Source organism: Rhodnius prolixus, unplaced genomic scaffold (assembly GCF_049639745.1).
Source record: "Rhodnius prolixus isolate KJV_2025 unplaced genomic scaffold, Rpr scaffold_3, whole genome shotgun sequence".
Classification (NCBI taxonomy): Eukaryota; Metazoa; Arthropoda; class Insecta; order Hemiptera; family Reduviidae; genus Rhodnius; species Rhodnius prolixus.
In genome coordinates, this window is record NW_027411603.1 from 15,124,045 (window position 1) to 15,145,593 (window position 21,549).

The following is a 21,549-nucleotide window of genomic DNA, read 5'->3' on the forward strand; positions in this document are numbered from 1 at the left end:
CAGTTTCAGCATCCGCAGGCTAACTATAGCTCATCTCGACACCCTCTCACGCACTTCCTTAAACTTCATCCACAATAACAAAGAAATACAAACCATGCACTTGGACACGTACTCCTAAGAGCCGAAGTGTAAATGTCCCTGAGAAGATTTTTGAATGTTCATATTAATGGATTAAAAGTTCTCTTTTCATCTCATGAATGTTCACCTAAGCCGCTCTTAGATATAAAATCAATAGTTAAAAATCAAGTTGGACAGCCAAAAACGATTAGGACAATTGACAAATTTACGTATTTGCATCGAAGCTAAAAAAAAAACAAGCTTAAGCGGAAACCATTAGAATTTCCTAATAATTGGTGTTGGGAATATGACAAAGATTGCTAGTGTTCCCCAAAAAATAGGAAACCACTACGCATCACACTTCGGATCAGTTTGAATAGAAATCATACTGTGCATCTACAAGAAAGATACTTTGCAATAAAAATAGACACCACGTCTATACTGATGGTTAGGCTGTAAATGCTTCGAAAAACGTAAGTCAATCATTCTAACTTTTGGAACCTGTGAGTAAGGTTGCTTCCAACTTTGGTAGTGAAATGGACTTGCTCTGGAGGCAGCCTCTACAGGAAACGTCAGCTAAGTAGCACAGTTTGTCAATCTGCCATTCAAGACATTGAAAGTGTTTATAAGAAATTAAAAATATAAATATTAAATTTAATATAATAAAATATCAATAAATCAATTATTTTAACATTTAATTCCTAGAGACTTTCTTCAACTACAGTCTAAGGTTTTTCTAGGATCCAGTAGAGACTTGCTACAATGAACATTATCCAACTGGAAGACAATGGATGATGGCTTTAGGAAAGTGATGTTATGCCTAAATTACAATTGCTTAAATACACATTGAGGCTGTTTGTACTGCGTAATGTTAGTTCAACTGTCCTCTTAACTCTAATCCCAGTTGACTGCACAAACTTAACATAAATGCAATCGACAAGGGATTGAGTGCTTAGATAAAAGCGTTTAGACTACATATAAATGTGATAATAAAACTAAAGTTTTAACGTCGCTTATTAATAATACTTAATTTTTTTTTTTTTTAATGATTTATTTAGTTACAATCAACGCATTGCGTTATAAGCAACAAGAGTAACAATAAGCAACATATCACACACATCAGAGTGGAGAAGTTACCCAGTTGTAACACTCCAATAACATTCTACATTCTACTAACTCTCTTCATCAGAGAGGAGATCGCGAGGCCACTGTCTAGAAGTGTTATCTGGAAATGTTGTGGAGGATATATGCTGTACAAGTGGATTGTGATGTGATTGAATGTTAATATGGAATTTTCTGTAACGTGTTTTTGCAACTTGTGTTGCACGAAAGAAATGTTCACGTCTATGTGAAGGTTTGATTGGTGACGTAGAAAGGAGCGTTTACTATAGAGCGAAGAATTTTAGACTGCAAGGACTGGATCCTTTGCAGATTTAAGCGTTTGGTTGAACCCCAAATACTTAATTTAAAAATGTAAACATATTTAAGAGTATGGTCATTCAAAGTTTTCGTCTGTAGACATGAGTGTTCTGGGATTTTCCAGCGTCCTAACGGCAGGAGAGGCCCATTGTGAATCAGTGACCTGGAGTGGCTCTTTGAAAATGTAAAGTTAACCGGCTAGGCTCGAACTCAGGACCTGAGAAAATCGAGGGAGCAACTCTGTGATAGTGTCTTACCATAACAGTTAAGATGATGAAAGCGAAAATCAGGTAGAAAACATTTAAGAATTCATCGCAAAAATGAAATTTATTTTTTTAATTAAAATATGAATTAAATTTAAGAAAATTTGCATTTATATTATTAATGTGTTTCATTTATTAACTTTAAAATTGGTCTAATTGAAAGGAGACCAAATTGTGACGCGTAATCTTCAACATTGTTTATTGCATTCACGAATGAAAAACCAAAATTCAAGTCGGATTCTTCAAATCCCTTTTTTAGAATTTAGGAAGTTAGAGGCTGCAGTGGCTGAAAGCTACAGAGTACTTCATTATTGAATAATATTTTTTTCAGGTTTCTTTTAAATTTATTTTTATCACCTGTTTTCACTATTAGTTAAAGTTCTATCTGGGTAACATTAGTTGCTTTAAATTTTAGTTCATCACATTGGCGATAACTGGTTAAAGATTGCAATAGGCTGAGTTAATAATTTCACTTATCTAATCCTCTCTCCCGTAAAATAACTTAATTATTGAAAATTTGTTTGCAAATCTATATATGTATCATCAGATTACCGACCAGCCAGCAACAACCATAGGAGCTGCAGAGAGAATGGTTTCCATCGTTCATCGAGAATATTTTTAGTAAATAATTGCACACCAAAAACAATGAAAATATTTTTAGAATTTTTCATTATTAGTGTCAATTTTACTGTCAAAAACGTTAAACTTTTTTTCTTTTTTAAACTCGATTATAGTTAAAATGCGAAGTATCCAATAAGATTTCTAGAAGGAAAAGTAGGATAATATTATTGGCAAGTGGATCAGTACAGGAAGAATAAAAGGAAATCATCCTTATCCTGTGAAATAATCTGCGCTGCTGATATTTCACTAAATTGGAACACATGTGTCCGCTGTAATGTTATTCCTAGGCCTGCAGCTATCCTGCTACATCCAGTCAGTGTTCCTTGTTTTCGCCCTTCCGTTAACGGCAACACACTAGGATTTTCTTTCTCATTGAAAATAAAGAATGAAAATCTATAAAGTATTCAATTTTGGAAGGGACATGTTTTTTCTCATTTCTTGTTTGTTTTAGTAATATCCGATTAGGGAATCCATCACTTGTTGCTTAAGCTTTTCTTTTTTTTTCCCTAATTTTCGCCAGTTTTAATGGTTTATTATTTTTGTTTTTCTTTCATAGATTACTATTTCTGGAGTGAGATCTCATAACAGTGTCAAAAGGTGTACTTTCATATTCATAATTTATTTTTTAATGTTCAGCGTGTGAATTAATCCAGAGTGAATGAATGCTCCATCATAGTAGTGAAGCATGGATTGGGTAGCCAAAGTGAATCGTCCATTTAAATTCATAAAAAACTTCTCCAAAATATCTTCCTTCTCAATTATAATACAGACTTATCTATAAAGACAGAGATTTTAAAGGATTAGTTAAATGTTGGTTTTCAAGTAAGCTGAATTCTCTTTCATACATAAATAATGTAATAATTCAATTAGAACTAAATTTCATTTTCTACCTGACTATAAAAGCAAATTAATTTCAATCTCTCTTTGTCTCACATACACACTCACAGATATACCTTAAAATAAGCAAGAAAGCATGATACTCTATTATGGAATTAATGAAATTTAAATTTAATAAAGTTTTCTCTTCAAAGTGATAAGATTAAACGCATGTAATGATCTCTCCGACAACTCCAGGAGGTGCCAGAAGGAGAGTTTCTGGATACACAATGCTAACAAGCAGGAGCGGACAACTGAGAAAGTGTAGGAGACTACGAAAGCGCTAAATTAGTGTAATTCTTGAAATGAAGGCTTCGTTTATTTTTAGCGCAGGTAATTCAAAATAATTTTTTTTATCACAGTAGCGATTGCTGAAGAAATATAGGTAGGTACAATAGATCAGAGATGCAAAATCTTGCAAGAGAATCAATAAAATTCTGAACTGAGGTTATTGCCAAATGAATATAGTGTAAGGCAACAAATTTACTAAAAATTGTTAAATTTACAGATACAGAAATCTTCAAGATGATGAAATACCAAAGTGATGTCAAGTGCATCCTAAGTAGTTTCACTTCTTCGTCACTGAGGAGACTAATTTATAGAGTTCAGCCAAAACTGGAAGGACGGCTATAGTTGCTGGTTGAAATATTTGCGTTGAAAGTTTTCTAAAGTTCGAAACTACTAGCTACTTTATGTCTGAAATAAGATACCATCACAATTACAATTCAATAGGAAATAACCTTTAAACAATTGTTTGCACTTCAAGAAAAATGACACGTAATGGACTTTATTTAGCAATCATTCATTTGTCAAAGCAGAAAGTTGGCTGACGCTGCAGTAATTAAGAAAATAAATACTTAAATCTTTATTGCTCCCAGCTTAACCGTTTTTAAAAAAGGCAAATTTGTGTTCTGTCCTACAAAAACAAAATAGAAATCAGAAATTCCGAACTTTAAAAAAAACAAAACAATAAAAACTCAAACCTGATGCGACTTTTAAGATTTTTAACAAGCGCATTTCAGTATTATTTATGACATCTTCAGCCAAACTTATGCTGTCTGGAGTCTCTTACTTTCTTCAGAGCTCACTTATTACCTCATCTGGAAACTTTTCTCTACTCTTCTCCCCCCTCCCACCGCCCTGACACACAACTGACACTCAAGGAATACTTTTCCATCTGACTAATGATTGATTTCATCTCATGTCAAAACTTTTTCTCAACTGCACCCACACTTACTCAAACCATTCTTTGCTCCACAACCACCAAAAAAAATAAAAGTTTATTAATTTAAACACATTTCTAAAATGGAAAATTAAATTACTTGTCCTTAATTTTATAACTTAAATTAAATTAAAAGTTAGAATTAAATTATTATTTATATTGAATCCATAACTTCATAACTTTAGTATCATTAATATTAATTTAGTTTTATATTTGAAGAGAATTGCAACTGTACTTTTGAAATAAATCTTTATAGTTATTCTACGTTTTTGGTGGCAATGTTGCAATTCATCAGGAAGGATGGAAGCCCTTTAAGAAGGCCATCAATGGACCCAAAACATAGAGAAACTATGATGATTTTTATGAAAGATTTTCTATGTCCTTTACAAAACTCGCTTCTTCAATTATATTTCATGTTTTTACTGAAGAAAATGTTGTTCTTATATTATGAAAATATTTTATAGATCTAGGCCATTATGCAGTATTCTGATCGAATCATAGCACACACAACTTTGCCACAATGTAGAGACCTCGTTCATCACTTAAACAAGTGAATTTGTTTACGCAGTCCTCAATTATTTACCGACTTCCTATTCTTATTCTTTGCGCTGCATCAACAGTCCTTTTGGCTGTCAGCTCTTCCCAATCTTATTTCTTTCTTTTACGAAGAAACAGGACAAGAGATCAAAATATTCTAAGATAAACTTCTTCCAAACCAAATTAATTTATCTTCTTCCTTTAAACTATCTGACTATGTGCATGTATCCACCACATCTTGAAATCAAAAAATTGTAGAAATCAAATCGTTTCAAAATAGATAGAAACCTGTGAATCAATTTTTCAGTTATTTCAAAAACAGTTCCAACGAATTTCTTTAAACTATATTTAGCACATTTTCTACACGCAGATCTATAACTTTTATGATTTCCCACAGGAAGTATTAGATCTAGCTTTACAATCAGAAGTTTTAAGGAAGATCCACATGGTTACCGTGGTTATAAAAAGTGAATCAATGAAAATCCTATTTGTAAAGTGGTCGAATCTGGTCGAGTGATTTTGGCCGCTAAGTGATGGTTGGATCCAAAATGAATAAACCAAAGAGATTGTTAGATATATATTTCTACAGTTATTTGGAATTTAGAAGATTTTATTTCTTCAAGAAAAGATTATTAAGAAGATGGAGCATTAATTGAGATTTCATGCAAGGACCAGTTAAGGACCGTTTGATAAATTAATATTTTCATTTTCTCTTACAGCCTATGAAATGAATTACAATCGTGCAAAAAAAAAAAAAATAGAGGTTTTTATAAGAAATGCATGTTTTGGTACCCTATAAATACAAGAAAATGTCTTATTGCGGTTTGTTTGTATGTTAGAGTTATGTATGCTATTAAAATTAAAGCTATGACCGAAATCCCAATTTCATTAACCTTATAACTTCTAATTGGCATTCAGAATATCTCAAAACACGTGCTCCCGGAGAGGACTCAGTGACATGCTAGCTATAACACTTCCCAATCACCAATATTAGAACAATAAACAAATTTAAATTTTACCCAACAACAAACTGGCTGCTAATGAATAGCCCAGCTAGAGAGATACTTATATTGTTTTCATATATAAAAAAAAAAAAAAATGCAGGGAACACTGACCGTATGAGATTAGAAAAGTAGGACATGAAAGTTAGATATGAATGAGTTATAATAGTAATATATTTTTGTTAATTCATAACAAAAAAAAAAAAGGTTTAAATCAGTTTTACCAATAACAAGTTTTTATTTAGTTACATTTATCTGGGCTAACATAAATAGGAATAATGCTGATAAGCATTTCATGTTATTATTACAATTATTTAAATTAAATTTGTAAGGTTTTTATTTCAAAGTAAATTGAAAAGTGGATATTCTTATTTAATAAGAGAATGAATGGAGGCAAATAAAGATAGAAGAATAAAAAGAGAGGGTACTTAAGTCCACACTTCATTTTCCCTCGTTGTGAACACAAGAGTCAATTTTAATCATTAAGACCGAGTTGGGCCGAAACATAAATTTAATTTAAAAAAAAAAAAACAGAATAACCTACTTTTAGCTTTGGCCATAAAGTTGTAAAATATTAAAACAAAATTATCTTCTCGTAGATCATTTTACAAGTTATTTAGTCAAGATTTATTAATTATTTTTTAAATGTTTTCCTTTTCAAAATGTTATTACATGGTATGAAAACATTTTTAGGGCTGTACGATTATAAAGCTGATTTCATTAACCAAATCGGGGGATACCGTTTGATTAATTCCTTACCTCGATTGAAAGTATTAACTCTAATTCCTGAATCATAGATGCGATGTCAGAGAAAGCTGTAGGGGGATACTTTTTTAGTAGAAAGTTAGGCTAAAGCTGTTAAGAGCTAAATGGGGCATCTGCTGTCAGACTTACAAATGACAAAGAAAATTGGCAGGACTATGTTGCTGTAAAGACTTGGGTGGTGAATAAAAAAAAAGGAAGAAAAAGAACCCACTGTACCTAAGAGGGAAGAACTCTCGACTGGTAATTGGATTAACGATGAAAACGACAGCCTGTTAAAAGTACTTGGAGGGAGTTGAGGTAATGACCACCGATCAAATACATTACGTATATTCGACCATCATCTGACCATTTCACCTGCCATTTAAATATTATTAGTTAATGCGCTATATTTTGGCAATGACAAGTATGATAAATCAATTAGTGTAACAAAACTTGTTAAACGCAGAAATTAGGTTATTTAGAAAAATGAGATCACTAAGTATAATTGAAAATTTATATTGACCGCGAGTTAATCCAATTACTCAGTTTCTTCAGCCATGCTTGCTCTGTCTAGGATGTTGTTGGAAAAGCCGGAATATTCAAAATTAAAACAAAAAATCTACTAACGTAGATTAAATTCAAGCACGCAGGAACAAACAACATTGTGGAAAGTAGATTGGCCTTTCTTCAATAATCTTGGTTTTTCAGACCTCTTTTGCGAGTAACTTAGGCCAACAAACCACACAGCAATTATACTGTCAGTTGGAAAATTCACTAATACTTGTAGGACCTAAAGGGGTAGCTCCAATTGTAAGGGTTAAACGAATCCGCAGGCAAACCCTATCTCCAAACTTTTATTCTACTCCACTCACTTGGTTACACCGAGAAAGCTAAACATACCAGCCAGGAAGCTGTGCACACGTAAGACTTCAGACAGAATCTCATTCCGTACAAAACTAGAGCTGAGGAGGTGAAACAAGAGGTCTTAAAAAACACCGGAAGCGGCAGAGATCCCGCAAAGATTTTCATCAGCTAGGAAAGTTCTTAGCGAGGCTAAAGCGCCTCCGCTCACTTTTAGCTGGTCCCAGATCTTCCGTAGTCCATGTGTTGGTGGACACTCTACCCTAGTGTACACCATTTATTCAATTGGTCTTTCCCCAATCACCGCCTTACGCTGCATGATTAATTTGTTGAATTTAATGAGAACTAAGCGCGAAATTGTTGCGCTTATTTTAGTAACAGATTAGTTATCTTTGGTTTAGTAGCAAAAGTCTCCGTTTCCGAGACCGTCACGTCAAATGAATTCTTTAAGTTCGTACTCCTAAGTACTGGGAAACTGATCTGTCATGTCTCTTAATCTGCTAAAAGTAGTTAGTATTCAGTCAAATTGATCAAACTAAACTACTTAGGATTTATATGACTTCCTGAAGGACAGTTCTTAATAGATGCTTCGGTATTAGATGCATTCCTTTCTTAATTAGAGCTGTTCTTCTACGCAACCAATCAACCAAATTTAGCGTAAATAAATCGAAAGTCTGCCGAAGGTAAGGCACATATGTACGTTTGCAATTATTTCATTATTGTTATTATTAATTTATTTGTATTCTGTGAAACACACAACAAAATTATGAGTACACTGAAAAATAAAAATAAATAAATATTAAAAATAAAAAAAGAACATATAAAAAACAATAGGGACTAAAATGAGTTTAGTAGAGAATTTTTGTCAGCTTTAAAACTTCATTAATGTAGCAAGCTAGAACTTTACAAATTGATAAACAAAATGTCTATTCTCTACATTACAGATAACTTGACAATAGATAAAAGTTCTTTAAATTATTATAGACATTTAATCGTCCAGTCAAGCTGATGATCATTCTAAATAAAATTAATAAAGTAACATGTAATAAAAACAATAACTTCATTGTCAAAAAAACATCTTTTGTCAACTAAGAAACAAAATGATATGGCAGTCATCTAAAGCTATTTTACGCTTAGGGTTAAAGAAATAAGGTATAAAAGAGAGGAAGGCACAATGTTGGTGAAGAAGTGTAAGAGATGTTATGAAGGGATAGCCCTAAAGCAGAAGGGGGTTCTGAATGAAATTCCCTGGGAATATTGTCACCCGTCCGTAGAATATTGTCTGGCTGTTTTCCACTTTTACTTCATATAAGAAAGGCGTACCTATATTCTATTCCCCTGTTTCCCACTAGCCTTCCCTTCTGTCCGACATATTGTTTTATTAGCTAATATACCCGACCAACTGACACAACTAAAACAACAGAGACAATAACAAAATTAATTATTTCAATATTTCTAATTATTATCTGTTAAAACGGTTGAATAAATTTAATAAAGTCGTAAGAAAATTAAGGAATATATTGCATCCATTTATTCAATTTTCATGTAAATTGTAATTACTTGAAATCATCAATTGCTGCAATCGTAATCGTATTCGTATAACTGATAAATAATATGACAAAAGAGTAAATTTAAGAAAGTTCGAACTACTTATTGTCAGGCAGCAATACAAACTTGACCTTTGTAAAACTGCATTAATAACTGTAGAGTAGAGATTTTATTACTAAGTGAGAAGTCTTACTTTGCGAGAGGAGACAGTCGGTATTTTGCTTCACAAAATATAATACTACAACCTACATACATAATAGCACAATCCTACATCGCCTCGGACCTAAAGCCTTCAGATGATAACGTTCCTTAATAAAAATTATAAGAGATTCGCAAGGGAAATAGTTTATTAGAATAGTTTGATACCTCCAATTACAGTCAATGTATTTGATTATAAAACTTCTTTACGAGAACTAAATTAAAGGTGCTATACTAAATTATAATTTAGAAATAAATTATTATTTACAAGAAATTATTTATATAATCAGTATTGGGAGAAAGAAAAGAGAATCCACAGTGTGAGACGATCCATCGCTGCACCGTTTCAGTAATTATTAAAAAACGAGTTCAAATATAAAACTATCGCAAGGCAAGCTTTACATTGCACGGGCTTATGCGCCAAATTTAGAAAAAAACAAAATTAAATCGACTTGTTATCATGTTACACCACTGTAAAGTACTACATTATCTCTTTTTGCACATGACTGGTTGAAAACTTTGTTGCGGTGAAATGTGGTTAGCTTTTGAGTTCGTTATTAAAATACATGACAATGAAAATCGCTAATAATATTCAGTGTAAACGGGGCGCATACAGTTAAGCAGATATTAAATGCTACTCTAGAATTAGGAAGTTACGATTAATGAATTGTCATGAAATGTCATGAAACATTTTGCAGGCTGAACTCTAATTTACAACAAAATAATCTAATTACTTTCACTCTAATCGTTGAAACAGTTTTCAATCATTTAAAGGTAAATTTAACCCTTTTATAATCCGTTTATCTTTTTCCAGTTCAATCAACCTAATTGAACATTTGAATTCAGTTTCTAATTGTAGCTTTTTTTTTTGTTTTAAAAATCTTCAATCTAGATGTTCTTTTGATCTTTCTCAGACGCTGAAGTATTTTTTTTTTCTCCTAAAAACGCAGGTATTCTCTGCTAACGAACTCCAAGATAAAGAAATTATACAGGAAACACCGCCAGACTAGTACTAAGCTATTCCCTTCCTTTACACAACTAAAGAAAAAAAAAAAAAGATTTTATTTTTGTCCACTAAAAAGACGTTGTGGCCTTGAATTGCATAAATGAATGAAATTTATTGGTCTCACTTTGGTCTGCCATGAAATACCTGTTAACTGTATTTTAAAAATAATAAATCTTATAGTTAATTTTTGCATTCACTATTTCTGCCATTACCTTCATTTTATTGATAAACCAATTAATTTGCAGGATTGAGGGCCGTAATGTAAGGCAAATGAAATCAATGAAGAGGAAAATAAGACAACTGGAGAGAATGGTATCCTTAGCATAATAACAGAACTATCAAATTATTCCGCTCATTATTTGCATGTCAATCATGAAGAGTACCGTCAGTTTGTGACTATAAAATAAATAAATCTTCATTAGGTTGACATTTTGTTCAATCAAATTCTGGATTTTTTATTATTATTATTAATATGGACACAAAAGATTGAGAGAGTTGAGTTTATCTATTGCAGTTATTAGCCATATGGACACATTCAGTCTCGCCTTCTGGCAACAACACGTAAATAAAACGCAACATGTTTGTTTAATAAATACCTGCGCCGAGGTCAGCAGTTTATACTCGTATCTAGGGAACCATCATGCCTCCGGATTGTGATATATTTTAGAAAAAAAAATGTAGAGAGAAACATATGTTTGGTAAACAGAACTTAACACACGTTTTAAGAATAAACTTTGAATTAAAAATTTAAAATCAATTAAATTAAACATTGAAAATTTATAATATTAGAAAAACCCCAATGTTTAAGATGTGTGATTTAAAAGAATGTCCTTTTCGTTACCTTTATGAGATCACACACTCACACGACACATTTTTACTCTACTCATTGGAATTTAAAATTTTAAAATTCTCCTCAAAATAAAATTTAAAGTATAGCACAAGTAGTATTATGGTATTTAAAATTTTGTAAGATCCATGAACGTCTCATAGATTGACAGGGAAGCAAAGACGTCCTATTTCTCCCTCTCAAATCTCAGCTTTCAGATTCTCTAAAACTTCCTTCTCCAAAAAAACAGAAAATATTTCAAATTATATCTATAAATTAACCAAAGAAAATAAAAGAAAACTTTCCTACGACCAATTTTCAATTAAAATTAGTAATCAAAGTTATGGAATTTGATTGGCATAGACCAAAAAATGGAAAAATGCAACACATACATTTTCTTATCAGATTGACGGCCACGTATTAGAGGTGATACTGTTCAACGCCTTTATTGCTAATCTGTGTTAGATGCTTCTGATAGTCATCACTAAATGTATCTTATTCAAAAACCTTTCAAGGCCATTTGCTTTATGTGTCCTGTACATGTTATCAATAGATAATTAACGAAGGAGAGTTTACGCTAAATGCAGGTGTATACAGATATAAAACGTGTTCTAACATGTGGATATGGAAGCCCTTGGAAAGATATATTGGTCGAACCACCTGACGTCAGTATAGAAGAATGGGAGAAATTTAGAAAGTCTCGAAAGATCAATGTTACTGCTGTCACCAGCAAGGTTTAATGAAGTAAAGATCAGTAACGTTTTGGGCTAGAAATTTGGATGCTTAAAAAAGTTATGTCTTTAGATGAGGATTTTCACTAAAAAATATACTTTTTCTTTCTCAGAGCAGCTAAAAGAAAGTTCACTTTTCTTTTTATTGATTTTGAAGAAAAGATATTAATAAAAATAAATATTAAAAAGTAGCAAAAGAATGTTTCATTTTAAGGAAATGAAGAAAATGGAAAATTTCTTCTCATAAAAATAAGTTGAAACAAAATTTCCTCTTCAGATAAAATTAGTTGTAAAAGAAATAAAGTTAAAATTAAAATAGTTTTTTTAAATTAAATAACACATAATTTAACTAAATTTGTTATTAAACTAAAACTGCTAACTCTTGCATTAATTTCATTAAAATGTAATTGATTTAGATAATTAAGGAGTTTTTCAATGAAGTATTTTACGTATTTCATTTCATAACTTTATCATTTCTCTCCTTTAATAAACTGATAAAGCCGTTAAACATTATAATTCTATTAAAATTAAACAAAACTTAATTCAATTTCCAATCTTTATCAAGCGAAGAACCGTATTTACTAAATATTTTAATTAAAAAATTAATAAAAATTTTCAACTACAGTATTGTGAGGGATGTCAAAGCAATTTCCGGCCGAGTACGTCATTGAGGTCTTCGTTAGAATCTCAAACCTTGCAAACTCAAACCCTGTTCACTCCAAATAATGGAAAGCACTTCAAATTCATCTATTCACCCCAATCTGCTGGAGAACAAAAAGGAGATGAATTTGCTTCCCTAATCTAAGCATCACAAATCTTCCACATTTAAATCCCTAAAGCTGCCTCTCATTTTTTTTTTTTTTTTTTTTTTGAACCGAGCGATTCCCAAATATATTTAAATGTAATCATTCTGTTGAACATTCATTGATGTTGCCGCATCATTCGTGCATATTTCTGCTTTTGTCAAGTAATTTTAAGGTTCGCTATTTCTCGAGCTCTCCTTTAGTCAGGATTGCCCATCTCCTGATTCAGGTATATTTAATCGAATGAACAACTTAGGTGAGTCAAGTTCTGTTTTATTATGTTTCTTATTTGTTAATTACATATTTTTGGTAATAGGTTTTAAAATAATGTCTTAAAATTCTAAATTAGGTATATTATTGGCTCAAAACTAACCTTATCAAACTGTAGCAGACTTGTCTATAGTCTATACTTAATGTTTTGGGGCATACTTCGCTTTATAACCAATCAAATAGCATTTAGCTAAATTTAGCTTTTCTCTGGAGTCCTAGGAAATCACAATCGTCAATTCTCCCAAAAATACCCACAGATCATGTCTCTTCGTCTTGTAAATTCCAACTGTTTATCATCACCAACTGTTTAGCACAAGTTTATCATCACCCTTAGGAGTTTAACGGTACTAATTAGATGGCCATCTAATGGAGGCCTTGCGTGATACCATTGCCTTGCGTGAGGCTGTTGCTCCATTTCAGGATGTTCCCTAACACTTTTTAAGTGAAAAATTTTTAGTCCATCTTATACTGTACATAATTTGTGCACTACGCCACAACAAGAATAATTTTCTTTTATTTTTCTATTTTAAGAGCTATCCTGCGAAATTACAGGAGTGACCACGCTCTGCTTCCATGGACGAAGAGTGCTTTGCTTCGTGGAGTCATATCTAGACCACCATTTCTGGAAGTTTATCCCATTTATCAATTACTTTTATTGACCAGCAGTAAACTCTTGTTTTAGATAAGCTCCCTTTACTTCCAGTCGATTTATTTTTTTGATGGTGATCAAAATAAATACTCTCGAGTTATTCGTCGAGGAGTAATTTATTTTTTTGCTGAAGTTTGGTAATACATGTGCCCATATAATGTAAGTAAAACTATAAGATTTAGCTAAACTGAATAATTCGACGAGCACATTTATTTAAAAAAAAAAAAAAAAAAAAATGGCTTTAGGCAAAACTTTGAGCGCGATAGACTTCCAGGAATGTACTTTTCCTACTGAAACCTATAGGAGAACTCTGAAGTGTCTCAATCGAAAAATATAGTCCTAGCTTTCTGAGATATTTGTCTTTGGGTTATTTTGTTCACACAAACACATACAAGACCAGTAAATAGTAGTAATATTTGGACATTTGATTTCCAAAAATTATGCCTAATTTCTTTATCTGGCATTTTATTTTCATCTCTAGATTGATTATTGTAAAACTTACAGAAAACATGTGATGCCCTGGCTCCGTTCCAAAATCAGAGAAGTACGAAAAGTTTTCTTGCGAAGCCTGAAACAAACAAAACGATAAATGGATCAGTGTCTTCTGTTTTGACTAACTTTAAAAATTTTTAAGTGGAACGACTAGAATGTTACTTGATATTCTATGGTATTAGTTGATGAAAATAGCTTAATTTTATTTTTATATGTTGTTAATAATACATAGAAACATGGAATGTAAGTAAATATCCAATCTAATATTAACTTTATCAGATTAATGTGCTGGACTGCAGCCAATAATCTTTGTATCCATGTTAGATAGCGTGGAGAAGAGCTATATTAGAACGGCAGGCTATGTATTTTGCTTGACTACAAATGTTATCTAGGTTAAATGCACATTCAACATACATGTCCTGGTAACCTAATTTCACGAAGTCGCAGTAAATGGAAAAGAAAAATTGGAAAATTCTTTTTAACATTTAAAATCATTTTGAAGCTTGATTTATAATTTATGTCCAAAAAAGTCTAGCTTACGATATTATCTGGATGAGTTGCCTTTCTGTCCTATTTTTATTAAAGAAAAATACAATAAAAAATTACGATTACTTAGGACATAATAATCCCGATCGAAGATTAAAGAACACTAGTTCTTACGCACAATTCATGGAAGCTGAAAAGAACATATTACCTTTGAATTTCAAATCCACAATAGGAAATATCCCAAGTGAGGGTACACTGTCTGTTATAATTCTTTCCTTTAAAAAAAAAATTCTGTCTTCATATGTTCGTCCAATAACAAAATTTAATAGCTGGGCAAATGTTTTTGATAATATGGTTTGGTCTGCAGAGTTGGACAAACCCAAAATCCAGGTATGTTAAATAAATCTTGGGTACTGCGAAATTGTGAATTGTGATTATCTATTACCATAATTAGAAGTTGAATGCTCAAAACATGTTTATTGGTTAGTTCTCCATGGTAACTCTTTATAAATTTATTCTGAATAGACTAGATTAGATTGGTTCTGTTCCATTAGCCAATGCAGCAAAATGTAGGCTAGCTGTATGGATACACTGCAGGTCTAGACAGCTAGTAGGAGAAACATTCTCTTTTCAATTTGGTCCCGGATTTCCACACAAGTCGCATTGTGTATCCTCTTCTCTGATTTCCAAATGTCAGAACGCTCACATCGGAAACTTGCGTTTTGTTTTTATTCTCAGTGGATAATTTTATTAATTAAATTAAATTTTACATTTTGGAATGTACTTGTGTGTCTCAAACAGATATTTATTTAATTGTGATCGATTTCAGAAAACTATGACTTCTGATATATCAAATATTTTAAATCTCAACTGGAGAAAAAGAATAACAGCTGCTGTTATACCAGAAGGGACTCTAGACGAAAGCAAAGTACAAGATGTCCTTAATCAGCGAACTGCCAAGTACTCACTTTCCAAAACTCTATGCAGATGAGACGATATTCGAAAGAAAGACATGTTCTGGCAGCTATCATGTGGTTACAAAGAGACTTTAACATGAATTGTCGGATATATATTTGTAAAAGTGACAGTCTCTATAGATAATGTTAACATCAACCTCATGATAACGAAAAAGATGAAAAAAGTGTTATTGGATAATGCCAAAGAACTTATAAGTCATCAGACCACAAGCGGAATGAAAACCTACCAGCAGCTTCTCTAAGAAATCGATTCGTCATGCTCTTCTACAAAAGAATGTGATGAGAAGTGGATTTGTAAGAGAAATCCTGATACAATGTTTCTCGAATGACATTTCTAATTGCAAGAGGGCAAAAATGAAACACAGCCGATTGCCTTTTTTAAAGCAATGCAGCGGCGGAAATTCATGATAAATTCAGATGAAGATTTTTAGCAAAACATCAAAAACACTTCTACTTTCTTCAAGTAAGAAAAATAATTTTCATGATTAATTTTATTCGATATTAATTAAAGTAGAGTATTAAAGTCACTTCGCTTCAAACCCAACTGACCAATCATTTTGACTAATTGCGAATTTAGTTTCACTCTTACAGGATTTCCAATGGGTAACTTAGTATTCAGAAGATGGCATCAGTCCTGGGCTACAGCTCTGCCACCTGGTGTAACCATTAACACTAAATATACACACTTTACCACTAAGAATTACATTTTTACACACACCAAGCACGTACATCTTTAGCTGGCTAACTTTTACCATTTATTGACTCTTTGAAGCCAAATATGATTTATGTAGAGGAATTTTTACTGCATATTTATGGAAAAATCTCAACTTCACTACACCTTTGGGATGATGTCTTGAATATTTGATGAATTTTAGCATTTTTATTCGTATTTTACTTTCTTACTGGCAATTTCTTACGTACGAGATTTTATAACAAAAATATTTAAAGATTAAGAATTAACTGATTAGGGATCTTACCCTAAAACAGAATAAGAATCTGATTGGCTCACTCACCCGACTTTCTGCAGCCATTACAATTTGGAGGATAAAACTCTTTTAACAAAGAATTTTGCTAAACTTTCTTAATTAGTTGTTGACAGTTAGGCGCTACGCTTGTTTTGCAATAAAACATAGCTATAATGTTTAACTGAATGTATCTGATTTTATAGACAACAGAATAACCCAGGAAGTCCGCTTTAACAATAAGACTTACAAATATTATTAAATAATATTACAAACCAAATATTTCTGTAGAACTTTATTTCAAATAATTTTGATATTGTAATCAGACATTCGACTTCAGACCACTACCAAAAATATCAGTTTGAGGTCCCCGAAGTTCGAATTATTGGAATATTTAAATTGTTCTTTATCGTAACATCCAACGTTCCAAATAGGAGTTATAGCAAAGAGGTTAAAGAATGAAGAGGTATCAGAGAAAAGGATGTAATTCCCCGTTTGCCAAAATCTCTTCCGGAACTCCCTTATGGAAGTTTAATTCGGTCAAGAATTTTTTTGGAGAGTGTAGATATAGAATATAAATCCTAGAATACTTTAAAGCGTCTTCTGGACCTGATCCTAACCAGCCGCTCCTTATTCTGACATAACATTGCTTTTTTGGTTTTCTTTTATAATGAATTATTTCTTCTTCTTCTTCACCTGGTTTACTGTTGCATTGCGCTCAATATAATCCAAAGATAAGAAACGAACCCATTACCACAATACATGTTAGCTTTGCGGGCCTCGCCTTTAACCGCTAAGCTATCGTTAGCCTTCCCTAATGAAGTACTAATAATAATGAAATACCTGACTACCATCCAAACCAATCTAAATTCAATAATTTTTATATATTTAAATTAGTAGTTCTAACTGCGAATACAATGAAATTTTAATCGAACTAGAATGTTCAATATTAATTGATATATTTATCTGACATTTATAAAGCAACCAGTCTGAACGGGTCACATTAATATTTAAATGCTTCTAGTTTAAACTTGAGTGTCGTTACCATTATGCTCTTGCGGCAAATTTCAGTTAATGTAAGCTTAATTGAGAGGTTGTAATCTTGTACCTCTATCCATATAAGAGTTATTAATTAATAAGTCCCAGTTTTACTGAGAAAATTCCCTTTCCTTAACATAACAATGTCACAACCAAAAAGGGATAGAGAGAGAAAGAGAGATAATTAAATAACCCGGCCGTGGTTTAATAAATTTAATTAATCAATTAACTAAATCTAACAGAAAAAGTTATCCTGAACTAACAGAAGTATGTCCTCACTTACTGCCTATCAGGATAGCAGGATTACAAATCAATCCTCTAATGAAGATGCGAAGAAATCTAAAATTCTATTTTTATTCTCTTCAAGAGATCTTTAAATCATATTTTATCAACTAGAGGAGAGGTTTCGTCGAATGGTCTATCTCAAATCCCGTCTACTGAAATAATTTCTTTGACCCCCTTCAAGTAGAGTAATAAGGTAAGGCCTATTTTTTTTTTCAGCCAGGCTTTATTACATCCAACTGGACAGGTGTTGTGGACAGAGGCAAGTTAGCTAACATACTTTACTATAAATTTCTCATATTAACACATTAAATAAAAACCAAGGCCTGTACCGGGAATAAAACACAGTACCATAATCCTCTTAGCTTTGCGTGCCTCGGCTCTAAACCGCGTCTCTACCATGTCGCTTTAAAAAAGAATAATGTACCAAATACTAGAGCGGAATTTTCCTCATGTTTTAAGAGCCTGAGTAAATTTCTCTTTCACTACCTTTTGTGATAAGAATTCATTTTTATTCTAAAATTTAAAATATCAGATCCATCGATTAGCTGTTGAAAACTGAGTAATACGTTTTTCAGGATAAGCTTTGTAGTCAATAATTTTATAGAATCAATCTCGAATATCTCGTATCAGAGAAATCTACCACGAAACTATAGCTGTCAGTAGATACTCTTTCATAAATTCTAATGTTTTATTTATCTATTTTTTTGTGCTTAGGGATTTAAACTGCACAAAATTCAATTTAGTTATTATAGAATATTTATTAACTTTTAGAAACAAAATAAGGACGCGAAAGTTGAAATACATGTAATGTTTTATTCCATTTTAAAGTACAATTTTTACCAAACTTTTAACATGTTGAAAAAGTAAACATTAATGTTACATTTATACACATTCATATATACTATAAATATATGAAACCTAACTCACGAGGGATCTCTTATGCTCGTTACTTCTTCTTCGCACGCCTCGATCGTTTTTTATGAGTATGAAATTAGAAATACATGGACCAAGCGGCGAAAGTTGACTACACTTCACCTTCTGCAGATTCAGTTTTGAATAAAATAAACAAAGAATGCATTTTAATTTGAATTTTGTTTTCGTTAAACAGTAATTTTTTTGTAAAAAAAAGAAAAAAACTTTTAGATTTAATTTTTTCTAGGGGATCGGGTAGCAAATTAGGCGGTTTATTAGAACTCTTTAAAGTTTTCCATTCTCGTTGTGAACCTCGAGCTGGGATGAAACATGTATTAAATTTAATATTATCTAAAAAAACCCTAATAATAATTTTAGTTTCTAAAAACCCCTAAAATATAATATTTCACTATACATAATATGCAAAAATGTAACAAAATGCCTTTCGAAACCCTTCGTTGATAGATCTGTATAAATGTGAATATTACTGAGCCCAGATTAATTCCTTGAACTTTAGGTACTTTTGTTTATTAATAAAGATAAATATAATCAGGTGGTAAGCTGTTGCATATTAACAATACTGTTTTAATGGAATTCTCCTCACTTATTCTAGCCAATATTGTACGTTGAGTGTGCTGGCTCAAATACCGGCTGTCCGGGATACAGTAATATTTAACTATGTAAGAGATAATCCCTTAAGTAACTATTTATGATAAGCTTTTACAATGTTTTTCCGTTCGCACAGGCAGACATGCTCCAGTTACATTCGTTATTCTATCGTACTGTCTGTAAAAACGATCTTAAATTTGTTAATTTCTTGCCATTTTCGACAAAAGTTTAAAGTTCAAAGTTATAGATAAACACTGGTGTATTGTGTCCGATTAGGAGATTGATAGTTAATCTTTTAGGCTCAATAAAATTTTGTTTTATATTAACATATTAACATTTCCAACCAACTAAAGTTTAGTAAAATATTTAATTTTCACTGATGAATTGCTGGGGGTAAAACCGCACAATTTGGGCGTATCAGTAGCGCCAAATTTCTTAAGTATTTCCTCCCCGAATCTTACTAAACTTCATTATTAAAAAGTATAAAATAAAGGATTTATTTACTAGGTGCTTTTCTTTTTTATATGATATATTGCATACCAGATCTAAAGTATCAGTTAAAACTATTTCATCAAAATCAAAAAACATTGGAAAATATTAGAAATTTATTTATATTGACGATATTTATGGATTGATTGGTATTTAAATAGTACACAATTAGGGTTTGACATTGACCTGAAATATTTTAAAAAAAGAAACGAAATTCGAACAACAAACAAACAATTTCTTACTTAAGAGATCTGACATAAAAAACAAACAAACTCTGACAAATATTAATAGGCAAATAAAATTCTATAACACGCACTTAGAATAAAAATGACAATATAACTTAGCTGTATAAATTAAATTATTTACACATTATTAATGATACAGCTTTTAACATCCTTTTGATGGAATTCAAAAAGGAAAATAATAATATAATAAAATCTTCAAGGAAACTTTACGCAAGAGAACTCGAACAAACCGCATTTATAAAGATGATAAAACTTTGTAGAGGATTATTAAACAAAGAGTGTTCGCTACGTCCTTCATCTTTTCTAGAAACCTGTTTCAAATTATCAGCGTAGAAAGAGAACAATAAATTCATATAATGTTAAGGAAATCTAATCTGTACAGGAAATAACAAAAAAAGTGGATTGTATTTCCAATGCGGGGGTAACTAATCTTATTTCCTAGTCCGGAGTGGCTTATTATAAAAAAAAAAAAATTAAGTTTATTATCTTAAATTCATTCAGGAAATTACTTCTGAGAACGTGAATAGAATAATTTTATCAGAATTGACCAACAAAGAACAACTCAAAACCAAGCTTACGCTTATAAGCTGATGTTCTTTGTACGTGTGTGAAATGAGAAAAGTAATCCTGCATTGTCAATGGTAGAGCGTTGAAGGAGAGGATCAAAAGGGACCTCTTAGATTAATCTGGAACTCCCGGCTACTGAGTCAGTCTTCCTCTAAATACTGCTGCCCTGTCATTGGATGGTACTAGTGAGGTTTAAGCCAAAGTGAGCCGGAAAGCTCAAATCAACTCTGAGACTCAAATTAAACGCTAAATTCACTGGATGGACACTAGAATAAGTGGTAGAATAAGTCACTGCAAATAGCAATACGCCTTCCAACAGAACTTAATGCAGCTTTTACATTGACTTACTAAGCTTGCAGCCAGCTTGATAATATTTGTACGCCCTCTCGGATAATTTATAATCGGGATTTCCAGCATTGCTGTGTGGCACATATAATTTAAATAGCTTTATATACATATAAATAGCTTTAACCGAGGGTAGAGTTCTATTTGATGTGTTGCTATATTGATCCACATCTTAAACCACACCAACGCCTAAATAAATCCCGAGTAAAGAGTATTACCATCCCGAAGCATGTAATATAAATGAAGTATTAACCTAATTAAGTGTGGCTTATTCAAAATGTACAATAAGTGTACTGAATGTACGATGTCATATTATGGGTTGGAATCAAGGGATCCTTAAAAAAGGGATATCCAATTAGTTGTAAATGATTTATTGTTAAGAATTAAAACAAATAATATCACTTAGATGACTGTTTAGATGTACTAAACCATTAACCAAAATACAAATCCAAACGGTTATGCGTAAAATTGACAAACGTAGAAACACTGTCCATATAGTAGTCAACATTA

At 31.8% G+C, this 21,549-nt stretch overlaps 1 protein-coding gene across 8 annotated transcripts in view; it reads right to left on the reverse strand.

Annotated features, from left to right (window-relative positions):
- LOC141453690 (uncharacterized) overlaps positions 1-21,549 on the reverse strand; it is a 493,018-nt gene that overhangs the window by 227,574 nt on the left and 243,895 nt on the right. For all 8 annotated transcript variants that reach the window (XM_074127187.1, XM_074127182.1, XM_074127180.1 and 5 more), the window contains one exon: positions 14,135-14,200. The gene's annotated coding sequence lies outside the window, so the exon portion shown is untranslated. The remainder of the gene's footprint in view (positions 1-14,134; positions 14,201-21,549) is intronic.